The following is a 12589-nucleotide window of genomic DNA, read 5'->3' on the forward strand; positions in this document are numbered from 1 at the left end:
ACTGATCCACAACATTCTTCTTCCTTCCATAGAATTCCAACTGCACTTTTCTCTCTAACTCTCCCCTGAGAATGTATTTCTTCCACTTTTACTTTTTATACTCCTAAACTAGAAGAGTATTCCCTTCCCTCTCAGCCATCTTGGACTCCCCCAGTAATCAACAGTGTTAATCCTAGGTAAGATGAATAATGGTGCAGGGTCTTAGTCCACCCAAACAAGGATGAACTGGGAACAAGGAAAGGTAAGTGCACCACTTGCCCGTTTCCCAGCCTTATGATCCCAGAGACAATCAGATGCAGCGGAGAGCCAAGTCAAGCAAGAACTCCTTTATTGTGCACATAACAAACCCTTTTAAAGCACAAAACTGATGAGTCATTGGGGCAGGGCATAAGAACTAACCAATCACTTAAAGGTCATTTTATGGGGTGATTTTTACAGGACTAGCCATATGTCTGTATACTCATCATCAGTTGTCACTTCTCCTGATGTTGTGTGGCCAATTAGCTTTGGTGGTAAACAACTTTGGGTTCCACCCACCTTACTTCCTTTGGGTGTCATCTTTGAATTGAACCACTTATCTAATTTCCCTACAAAATGGTAGAAACAGATTCTTGGTAGATTACCATATGTGGCAAAATTAGCAAGGTACTATATATTGTTATATTCAGAGGAGTTGCATCAGATGAAGTATGGCTGGAAAATGCATGATGTGGGGATTCTTGGGTGGGACATAATGAAGAACAGTTAACAAAAATGCACCATTGTAGGCTTTACATACCAGCATAACTAATTTGGAGCTACTGAGAATTGACACAGTGAGTGCTATGTGCTAGAGCACTTCTGTGTTGTGGATTTGCTTTATTTCTTTTTCTGCTTGCTATGACATTATTCTTGCAGTGGGCTTATAGTGATTTCTACTTTTGATTTGAAGTGTGTTGAGCCTGAGAAGATAGTTCAGGATAAAGTTCATTGGAGACAGTGTTCCTGATGCAGACTGAGTGTAAGTTCATGTGGGTGTTCCCTATACACACAGAGAACTCTGTACTTACCAACTCAAATGTCCACTTGCTTTCATTTTTGGAAATTGTTGTATAGTGAGCTAAATGTTATTAGACTTCAAAAGAAATTACAAAAAGTCTAAAATAGAAAAATATTATTAACTTTTAAGGTAGTGTTGCTAAAGTTAAAGTTAGACAGAAATGTATAATCTCAGATTTTTATACTTTTATGCAATTAGCGTATATATTTCTGTGTAAGACTGAAATTCTGCATTTGAGGCATTCATCCCAAGCTATAAAAATATCAAATTCAGCATTAAGAATGCAGAAGATAGGCCTGTGCTGTGAGTCACTAGGCTAAGCCTCCACCTGAGGCCCTGGCACTCCGGGCTCTAGTCCCGGTTGGGGCACCGGTTCTGTCAGGGTTGCTCCTCTTCCAGTCCAACTCTCTGCTGTGGCCTGGGAAGGCAGTGGAGGATGGCCCACGTGCTTGGGTGCCTGCACCCACATGGGAGACCAGGGGGAAACACCTGGCTCCTAGCTTCGGATCCACACAGCACACTGACCATAACGGCCATTTGTGGAGTGAACCAATGGAAGGAAGTCCTTTCTCTCTGTCACTTTCTTTCACTGTCTTACTCTGCCATTCAAAAAAAATGAATGCAGAAGATAAAAAGTGATGAATATGAGGGAAATAGTTAAGCAAAAAAAATAATGGATATATATTGATGAAATTCGTGCATGTTTGGTTCATAACACACATTGTCCATGAATATTCTGAAGTCTACATTCTGGCTGGTATTTTCAGATTTATAGCAAAAAGTGAGAAGTACTCAAAAAGTCCTGAGTTCTCATGAGTGCATCAACCAAGGTTGTAAGTGCAAAAACAGATCAGCATGGGATTACCATGGTTAACAGCACCGTGGAAGGGTTTCATGCTTTACAAATAAAGATGAAGTGATTTGACATCCTGAATGGGAACTTCTGAATTCAGGGTGATTACTGGTCCCACAGTGATTGAAAATCACATGTCCTAGTGGGTATCTCTATAAACAGGATTGGTTTGGGGTCTGTGTGGCATCAAGAAAATGTGTGGTTGCCTATTGCTATTTAGGTCTTTGAATTCTTTGACACTAGAGATTTCTGGTCTGAAACCCAACTGAGAACCTCACTTGATGCCTCCCTTCATGCCCTCTGATGCAGTCCCAGTACATAATTGCCAAAAGTTCATGGAGTGGTTTATTGACAAAGCCCTTGGACCAAATATAATTAACAGGTGTTATGCCCTTGAGTCTTTGTATCCATGGACTTGGAGGAACTCCTGGCACCTGGGTGAAGAGGATGATTCACAAACATGTTTTTCTTCTTGTGTTTTCCACCAGGACAGAAGGCCTGAGCTTCAGAGCCTCAGGGCAGGAAGGGTTTCTGGTTCCCCCATGTCCACCAGTGGACAGCTGGTGGAAAGAGGTCAGATGGAGCAGTATTAAAGTGGCTTGTTTCAAGCAATCACACACACCCAGACACACACACACACACACACATGCATGCTATATATATGCACCTGCATAACCCTGCATGTTCCACTGCAATTGTGTCCTAGGGTTTTTCACAGACTTCAAAGATGTTTCCTTTGATTTTTCTGTTGTTCTTTCTGCAGCTGTATTGCCTTTTGACATGTCGTGATGATCGCTACTGCTTTTACCACATGAAACAGAGTTTTTACAAGGATGGAGATGTTGAGATTGCTGCCTTTTTCCCCATTTACAGATACTTCATTGATAGAATCATGAATAATTCAAAAAATAATGTAACATTCAGAGGGTAAGTTCTCTTTGTCATAATCATTTCCCTTGATTTGCATAACATCTCCTTGTTATTTGGTCTGCTAATGATTGATAAATGCATTCTGTGTTCCTGCCCTGTGCATCCTCTGTCCGTCCTAAAAATTGCTGATAGTTAGTGTGGGGTCAAGAGAAAGACATTTCTTCTTGCCTGGCATCTTTAATGGTTCAGGAAATGTTACCTCATAGGAGGAGGGAGAGTCTGGTTGCTATCTTTTTGTCATTCCCTATCCATGTTCATCAGCTCAGGGGCCTATTGTGCCTCAGTAGCAGATTGTTAGAGAACCCATGCATTGAAATGAACAAATCTGAGTTAGATGAGCTCTTCCACATGTGCTCACAATGTTTTCTAATATGTGCTAGATTTGGGATCATAAGAACACCTCATTTCTTCTACAGTCATAAAGGAGAAAAGAAATTCAAGAAAGTAAGTTTTTTATTAGATAAAAGAAATATCAGGGCAACACCTTTGCACAAATAAAATAATAATTAAATTTTAACAATGAATATACCCATAAAAATTTTAATGGTTGTAATTGACAACATTGATGATGTGTCCATGATTCCATCATTTTCTCAGCAAAATACCTTTCAGATGGGGTTTTATCTGCTCCTGCTCCTCTTTCAGATACTTTCTTTTTGTAGCTAAATATAAATATGTCATTATATATATACATATATATATATTCAAATTTCATTCCAACACAATATACTGTCTTTTAGGACAGCGTGATACAACTAATTAAGTATTTTAGGCATTTGTCCAAAGATCTCTCCTGAAAATATCTAATGGATACTAGCTTGTTATAATGATATTATTCACTTCACATTGATATTTATAAATTCACCTAATATTATATGTGCACATGGTATCTCATTTATAAATATTTATCCATTATTAGCAGCAGTATTCTCCATGATTTTGCATACAGCACACCATTTAAATGTTCTCTGAAATGATAGAGACCAGGAGGTAGTGAATTTCCAGTACCAGGAAAAGATGCTATGAATAGAGCCCAGGTTCCTCCAAGATGTATGCCATGCAAATGGGAGATCAAAATTAAATCTTAGCAAACCCAGTAGAAAGTACCTGTATTGGTGATACTTGGGAAAAAAATCAACACTTAATTATCAATAGACACTATACCCTGCAATGTTAGATTCATAAAATTTACAACATAAAATAACTACTGATAAACTGTTCTTAGAGACAAGAAACAGAGCACTAAACAGACCAAAAGGGAAACTCTCAAAAAGCCCAGTGTGTCAAAGAGTGTTCTAGATATTTTGGTGCTGGCAGGAGCTGGTGAACAAAATGAGAGGATGGGGAATTGATGGAAGTGTAGAAGAATGAGGAGAGGAGCAGAGATACATGAAATACAAAACTGAACATTATTTGATTCATTTAGCAAGGTCTTTCATTTTTCCTCATTCTACATACAAAGTACGAATGAAATATTTGATAACACATATTTGTAGGAACTGTATATATCAAACAATATATATATAAAGCAACTGTATACATGATTATAGAACACCTATATATAAATAGAGAGAATATGTGTATAATATACATAGATGCATATTACGTTTCACCATGAACCAAGAAATAAAAAACTGTCACTTCCTCTGGAGCACAGAATGACCCTTAGCAAGCATTGTACGTGACCTAGTCTATTCATCAAGACTCAACACAAAGGACATCTGAAATAAATACAAAGGGCTCCACATTTATATTTTTTGTGACATGTCAGATCCCAGAAAGGAGAAATGCATCATGCTCATTGAATGGAAGGCTATTTATGTTGAATTCTGTAGGAAAAACTGAGTGAAGAAGGTCTGTTTGAAGTAAACGCTGATACCACTGGTCATGATTTACTTTAACATATGCTTAGTGTTCTAAATAAATCCATAACTGTCTTAGTTGTAAAGTGTCACAGGTCTCACAGCCCAGTGTTTCAAGTCCACCTACTGAGTGTTTCAGGCTTCTCTAAAGTGCCCCTACTTTTTCACTGCTTTCCATCTTTCAAGCTCTGAATCTGATTTCATTTTCCTGGCTTGAGATGGTGGTTGATGGCTAAATTTGATGGGGAAGTGATTTTTCAGGATTAATTCCAGATTTCCATCTGCGATTCAGTGCTCTGACAGCATCCCTATTGCTGATCACATAGCCTTCAGTTGAGTTACTCTCTTTGCCCATTACAACCTGCAGCCTTACGGTCATATGACTCCTGTTTTAAGAAGTGTTTAATGATTTGATAAGATGAAGAATCATTGCAGTTTGTGATTATAGGAAACATTTATAGTAGCAATACTCATGATGATGTGCTTTTCCTTATCATGCTTTCTTTGACAACTGCAATGTTCTTCCTAGGTGTCAATGAACTTTAGAGAAATCATTCCAGAGCCTATTTATTATTTAGGTTACATATCAAATAAAAAACGTAAAAGAGGTAGGTGTTGCCAGAGATGATTTAAATCCAAATGCATGGTCAGCCATGTGAAAACATGCCCAAGATTATGGTGTAACAGCAGATCTTATATTTCAGAATAATTTAATCTGGGAGACCAAGATCTAGGGAGTAGCAGTTTGGTTCTGAGGTGGACATGTGTCCTGCAAATATGGCAGTCTTCACACTCTCTCCTTAGCAAATGTACAGAGAAGGATTAGAACATATGAATTTTTGGCCATGGCCATCCATTACAGTAATTACAGTAGAATTGTTGATAATCTGGATTGGAGGCTTTTCCCTTAAAGATCCTTGTGCATTTCATACAGATTTCAGTCTAAAAACTACCAGTATGTTCTGGCCTTGGTTTTCACTACTGAGGAGATCAACAAGAATCCACATCTTTTACCCAATATGACATTGGGATTTGATCTCTATAATATCATGCACAGTGACATGATGGTGATGTAGAATCTTTTCATCTGGATTGCGGGACTGGAAAAGGACATTCCTAATTACACGTGTAGGAAACAGAGCAAGTCTGTAGCTGTAATATCAGGAAGAAGCATTGCTATCCAAATGGGGACACTGCTAGAACTCTACAAAATTCCACAGGTGAGTGTGCAAGGGAAAGAGAAGGAAAAAGAACATCAATTTAGGTCCCTTATTCGACCCAAAAATTTAAGCAACAGTGACCTTATATATTTGCCACAGGGGGTGATCTAAAGAGAAGGCATGCAAAGGATTGGTGGATTAGTGACATTTATTCTGAAGCAGAGGTGTGGATGAGTTAAAATGAGAAGTGGTTATGTCAACTTGTGAAGCTAATGACTCATGAACTAGGAAGATCTCATGTAGTGGGAGAAAAGAAAAATGAAATATTCTAAAATCTTCTGACACTTCCATCGTTTCCTTAATTTCTTCAGGAATAAGATTGTACACTATAGCAATAACCTTACACAGATTTCTTGCATTTTCCCTTAGCTGACTCTTGGGACTTTTGAACCTCCTCTGAGTGACAGTGGTCAGTTTCCTTCCCTCTATCAGATGGCCCCCAAAGACACTTCCCTGGCCCGTGGCATGGTCTCCCTGATGCTTCATTTCAGCTGGACCTGGGTGGGTTTGGCCATATCAGACCTCCCAAAAGGTATTCAGTTTATGTCCAATTTGAAAGTTGAGATGCAGAAGAATGGCATCTGTGTAGACTTTGTGGAACTGATCCCAGCCACTGAGAAGTCACATTCTTCAGTCCACTGGCCGTATCACAATCAGATCATAAAATCTTCAGCAAATGTGGTGATTCTTTTCTGTGACACTGATTCCCTCATAGGCATCAGCTTTCCAACATGGGAACATATAATGACATGGAAAGTCTGGGTCACCACCTCACAATGGGATTTTGCCAGTTCTGAGGGACATTTCCTGCTCCACTCATTCCATGGGACTCTCATTTTTTCACACCACCATAGGGAGATTTTTGGTTTCCAAAAATTTCTTCGGACAGCTAACCCTTCCAAATACCCAGATTTTTACCTCTCTACATTCTGGTCATTGGCTTTTGATTGCTCAGTTTCTGGGGTATCCTGCAACACCTTGCAGAAGTGTCCACTGAATGCCTCCTTGGAATCATTGCCTCTGAATCATTTTGATATGACTATGAGTGATGGGAGTTACAACATATACAATGCTGTGTATGCTGTGGCCCTCAGCGTACATGAGATGCTTCTACAAGAGTTAGAAATGCAGCCAGGAAACAATGGGGCAAAGGTGGCATTTTCTTCCTGGCAGGTAATTTGGTTTCTATTGCATGACATGTACTCCTGGAGTGATCCACTTAAGAACTTCTGTAGGTGTTCAAACCAAGTAGCTTGTGATCCTTTCTCCAAAACACCAGAAATCATGCAGTTGTTTCAGTTTCTAAGATATAAATCTTCCCCCTTCATTTAGTTTGCCATCAGCAACAAGGTTCCATTGACTACTGGGATGTAATTGTGAATAAGGATCAGTATGTGTGTTAAAAAGAATGCAAGAGTCTCTCCATTTAATGTTTATATGGGAAATATGTAGATGTTGTCTCTGTTTTCAAACTCAGCAGTAGGAGAATTCCTCTTTCAGTGTCAGATAGTGCTCAGTAGTTTCTGGATCCTGGAGATCATGATCTCATGTAATTTTCACACATTTGTATGTGGGTAACTTCATTTTGCTGTTTGTTGCCATATGTACATGGAGAAAATAATAGAGTGTGTGTAGCTTTTGTTTGAATCTCACACCTAGTGATTTTTGGTTGTCCTTGTTTTTCAATGAAAATGACTGAAATCCAAGTTACTGTGATATAGTTCTCTATCAGGTTTCCTTTTTTGGCTTCATTGCGTTGCTACAATAATGCTCCTATGTGTAGTTGTGATTACAAAGATGCTTTCTCTAACTTGAGTTTGTTGTACAAATTCTTAGGCAGTCTCATGAGAGGATGACACATTTCTTTTAGCTGCACCTGTTTCTCAAGCACCTCCAATTTGCCAATCCTGCTGGTGACATAGTGAACTTGAATCAAAAGAGAAAATTGGATGCTGAGTATGATATTCTCAACTTGTGGAACTTTCCAAAAGGTATTGGATGTAAGGTGAAAATAGGACAGTTTTCTCCACATGAGCAACTGTTGTCTCTCTCTGAGGATGTAATAGAGTGGGCCACAGGAATTACAGAGGTAAGTTGTTCCTAACTTAAAGTTCACACTACACATTGTTACCCACAATTGGTTTGGCGTTTTGTGTCACATGGTTTCATAAAAAGACCTTTACAGACATTAATCCACTCCCCTTCCCAACTATGTATGTTTCTTTTGTTCATGGTGTCTGAGGAAGGATAATAAACACATTTGTTCATCCACTTGTTTGAGTCTATTTCATGGCACAGAGTCAATATGGCATGCAATCAGTGTATTAGAAACAGGTACTTACAATTTAAGTGCATAAATTTTCCAGGACTAAATACCCTACTTTGAGCTTAGGTAACAGTCCCAACTGTGACCCATATTCATCTGATTTTTCTCAGATGCCACGCTCAGTCTGCAGTGAGAGTTGTAGCCCTGGATTCAGGAAAACCCATTTGAAGGTAAAGCCTACCTGTTGTTGTGCACACCTTGTTCAGAGAATGAGATTTCCAACCAAACAGGTAAGTCAGTGCCTGTTTCATGGTGAAGTTAACACCTGTCCCATAAATCTTCATCTTTGAAAAAATAACAAAAAGAAGTGGTATGTGACTAATGAGAAAATTCTTCCTACCTTTAGGTAGTAATTAATCCTTTTCATCCATAATAGTTTCCAGAAGTATATAGTTCTCTTTCTCTGTCATGTCTTTTTATGAATTGGAACTTAATGTAAAGTAGCCTTCATAAAAGGGTTCTGGAAGGATTCCCTACTTTTTGATTGTTTTGAATAGTTTGAAAAGAATTGGGATTTGTTCTTCTTTAAATGCCTGGAAGAATTCATCAGTGAAGCCACCGGGACATGGGATTTTCTTTTTTGGGAGTGTCTTTATTACTGATTCCATCTTTGTCTTGGTTATTTGTCTGTTTAGGTGTTCTATTTCCTCATGATTCAATTTAGGTAGGTTTTATGCATCCAGGAATCTATCCATTTCTTCTAGGATTCCTGATTTGTGGGCATACAGTTCTTTGTAGTAATTCTTGATGACTTTTTTTCTCAGTGGTGTCTCTCGTTACATTGCCTTTTTCATCTCTGACTTGTTGATTTGGTTCTTGTCAGTGTTTTTTAAAGAGGCTCCATTATGCTTAAATTGGTGCACACAATATAATTCAGTTTATTAGTCCATGAAATACTAGTGATAGTAATTAGCATTACTGCATAAAAATAAATCAACAGAGATCTGTGATTTGTAAACAAGGAGCTAAAATAACCCATGGAATGCAAAAAAGAACACTTTTAAACCCTAAAGGTTATTTTCAGATTGCTTAAGAATTATGAAAATTTTGAATGAAGGTTGGAAACAAAGTTGAGGTAAGAATGTTTACTACAACTTGTGCTAGAAATTACCCAGGAGGCACTGCTCTGTGCATATTATTTTCTTAAAAGATTTCTTAGTTTATTTGAAAGCCAGGGTTAAAGAGAAGCAGAGAAAGAGAGAGTGGGGTCTCTATATGCTGGTTCACTCCCCAGATGGCCACAATGCCTGGAGCTCTGAAATCCAAAGCCAGGAGCCAAGAGCTCTTTCAGGTCTCCCATGCAGGTGCAAGGGCCCAAGTGCTTGGGTCCTTTTCCACTGTTTTCCCAGGCCATAGCTGAGAGCTAGATTGGAAGAGGAGCAGCAGTTACTAGAATTGGCACCCATTGTTTATGCTGAGGCCACAGAAAGTGGATTAACCTACTGTGTCACAACTCTGGCCATTGCTCCATTTCTGATCTACCTCTCTGCTGATGGCCTGGAAAACCAGTGGAGAAGAAGCCAAGAGCTTGAGCCCCTTTACCCAATTGGGAGATCAGGAAGAAGCCGCTGGCTCCTGGCCATAGATCAGCTCATCTCTGGCTATTGTGGCCATGTAGGCTGTGAACTAGCAGATGGAAGAGTTCCCACTTTCTCCATGTCATTCTTCCTCAATCTGTAACATGGCAATCCAAACAAATTAAATCAATCAAACAATAAATATATCTTTCATTACAAATTTTGTGAACTGTGGGTTGTTATTAGGACATGAATATAGGAAATGAATTGCATCATTAAAGTAATGGTTGAGGGAGGGTGCTTGCTCTTGTTCAAAGCGAGAATGCATCAGGAATGTGCCATGTAGAAAGGCAGATTAGCCCTCAAGACACATGGATTCCTCTGGATCATCACTTTCCAATCTAAAGAAACCATGGACAATGAATTCATGATGTTACAAATGACACAGATTAAGGTATTGCTTAAAGCATCATGAATATGTTCAGAGCACAAACCTTAAGGCTTCATTAGGAGAAAAAGGCAATGTACCCAACAGTATGTAAGATAAAATAGGGAGATGAAGTAATAGCAATCTGGCTAATATGGGAAAGATGGGCATAATTAATTGCAAGTGATTTATGTTTCCTCTCTTCAAAAACAATAAGGAGATATTGCTTAAATCTACTCAGCTATTTAGAAGGTCCTTGTGAATCAGAAATAACTGAACTTGGGATGATGTTATTGTACATTTCTCACCAGATATAGACCAGTGTGTGAAGTGTCCAGATCATCAGTATGCCAACAAAGAGTGAGACCAGTGCTTCCACAAAAAGGTGACTTTTCTGTCTTTTGAAGAGCCCCTGGGGATGACCCTCGTCTGCACAGCTCTGTGCTTCTCTGTCCTCACCGCTGCGGTTATTGGTGTCTTTTTGAAGCACCAAGACACTCCCATTGTCAAGGCCAACAATCATAGTCTCAGCTACATCCTGCTCTTCACCCTCATCTTCTGCTTCCTCTGCTCCTTACTGTTTATTGGACATCCCAACACAACCACCTGTGTCCTCCAGCAGACCACATTTGGATGGTGTTCACTGTGGCTGTTTGCACAGTCCTGGCCAAAACTATCACTGTGCTTCTGGCCTTCAAGGTCACTGCCCCAGGGAGAAGGATGAGACACTGGCTGATATCAGGGCTACCTAAATCCATTATTCCCATCTGCTCCCTGATCCAACTGGCTCTCTGTGCCATCTGGCTTGGGACTTCTCCTCCCTTTATTGACACAGATGCTCACTCTGAGCATGGCCACATCATCCTGGTGTGCAACAAGGGCTCAGTCACTGCCTTCTACTGTGTCCTTGGCTACCTGTGTTCCTTGGCTCTGGGGAGCTTTACTGTGGCTTTCCTAGCCAGGAATCTGCCTGACAAGTTCAATGAAGCCAAGTTCTTGACGTTCAGCATGCTGGTGTTCTGCAGTGTCTGGGTGACCTTCCTGCCTGTCTACCACAGCACCAAGGGGAAGGTCATGGTGGCTGTGGAGGTCTTCTCCATCTTGTGCTCCAGTGCAGGGCTCCTGGGCTGCATCTTTGTCCCCAAGTGCTACATTATTCTCCTAAGACCTGAGAAGAATGCTTTGAAAGGATTAATGGATAGAATAGTTCCCAAGGAAACAGATATTCTGAAGAGTAGCTCTTAAGGCTTTTTTAGTTTTCAATGGTTAGAAACTAAAATTTATAAAACTGATCTTGCACTCTGTTGTTAAAAAATAAGTTGCAGAATATACCCCCTTATGAACAATTCATATTTTCCTTAAAATGTTTTTGTTGAGGGACCAATTCACAGAAAAGAAAGGGAGAGTTTTAACAACCTTCCATCTGGTGATAGACTGTAAAGATACCTGCAGTGGCCCAACACTGGTTCATGCCAAAGCAAGATTAATTCAGGTGTGCATGTGAGTGTCAGGGATGACATTTTCCACTGTTTTTTCTGGATTATTAACAGGGAGCTGAATTGCAAGTGGAGCAGCCAGGATATGAACAGGTACCCGCATGGGATGTCGGGATTACGGGTGTAGTTATATCCACTACACCCCTCACTGCTGCCAGTCCTCCTCTCTTCTTCAAAATAATACTGTGTACAAATTTCTTAGGCTGGGTTTTATGATCACAAACACAATCCCATCTCAGATAAAGGCTCTCCTTGAAACTTTTCATTTCTGTTTTTTTTATTGTCAGCTGGTTGGCATTGTAATATTCATATTTAATAAAATAAGTTACATGTTCATTTGCTGTTTTTGTTTATTACTGTCTACATTAAAGTCAGCTTTATAAGAGAGTTTGAATATTTTCAGTGCAACCATTATACATGTGAAATCATTTTAATCTGTATAATGAATTGTCCAGAAACTCCTTAATTATATATCCTTTCATATAGACTTGAAAGGATATGATCATCACACACCAGGTTTTCATATGTGGATGTGTTTCTTCAAGCTTCTTTTCCATCTGTTTATTCCTGTTTATTATTTATTTTGGCTTTAGATATACTTTTGCCAATACCAAACATGAAAAAGCATTTTTTACATACCGAGCAGAAAATAATTCAACAAAGTAACAGCTTTAAACTGAAGTAATGTCATTTGGACATTTCGCTCTGTTGTGTGACCATCCTCTATGTCATATTTTAAAATATTTTAATCACTACAAATCAAATTTCTTATCAGCTAATGGTTTTACTCTCAGTCCCTTCCCTTGCCATTCACACAACCACCAATCTGTATCTGTTTCCATGGATTTTATGGTCCTGATTGTTTTCTACAAAATAATGATCAGACTCCTTGGATTTAGGTGACCTTTAGTTTTGCATG

The 12589-nt window shown here is 39.2% G+C and overlaps 1 pseudogene; it reads left to right on the plus strand.

The window, feature by feature from the left end:
* Positions 1-5634: 5634 nt before the first annotated feature.
* Positions 5635-11419, plus strand: LOC149121443 (vomeronasal type-2 receptor 116-like; annotated as a pseudogene).
* The last annotated feature ends 1170 nt before the right edge of the window (positions 11420-12589 follow it).

Source organism: Oryctolagus cuniculus, chromosome 16 (assembly GCF_051225735.1).
Source record: "Oryctolagus cuniculus isolate XC-2025 breed Fujian yellow rabbit chromosome 16, ASM5122573v1, whole genome shotgun sequence".
Lineage (NCBI taxonomy): Eukaryota > Metazoa > Chordata > Mammalia > Lagomorpha > Leporidae > Oryctolagus > Oryctolagus cuniculus.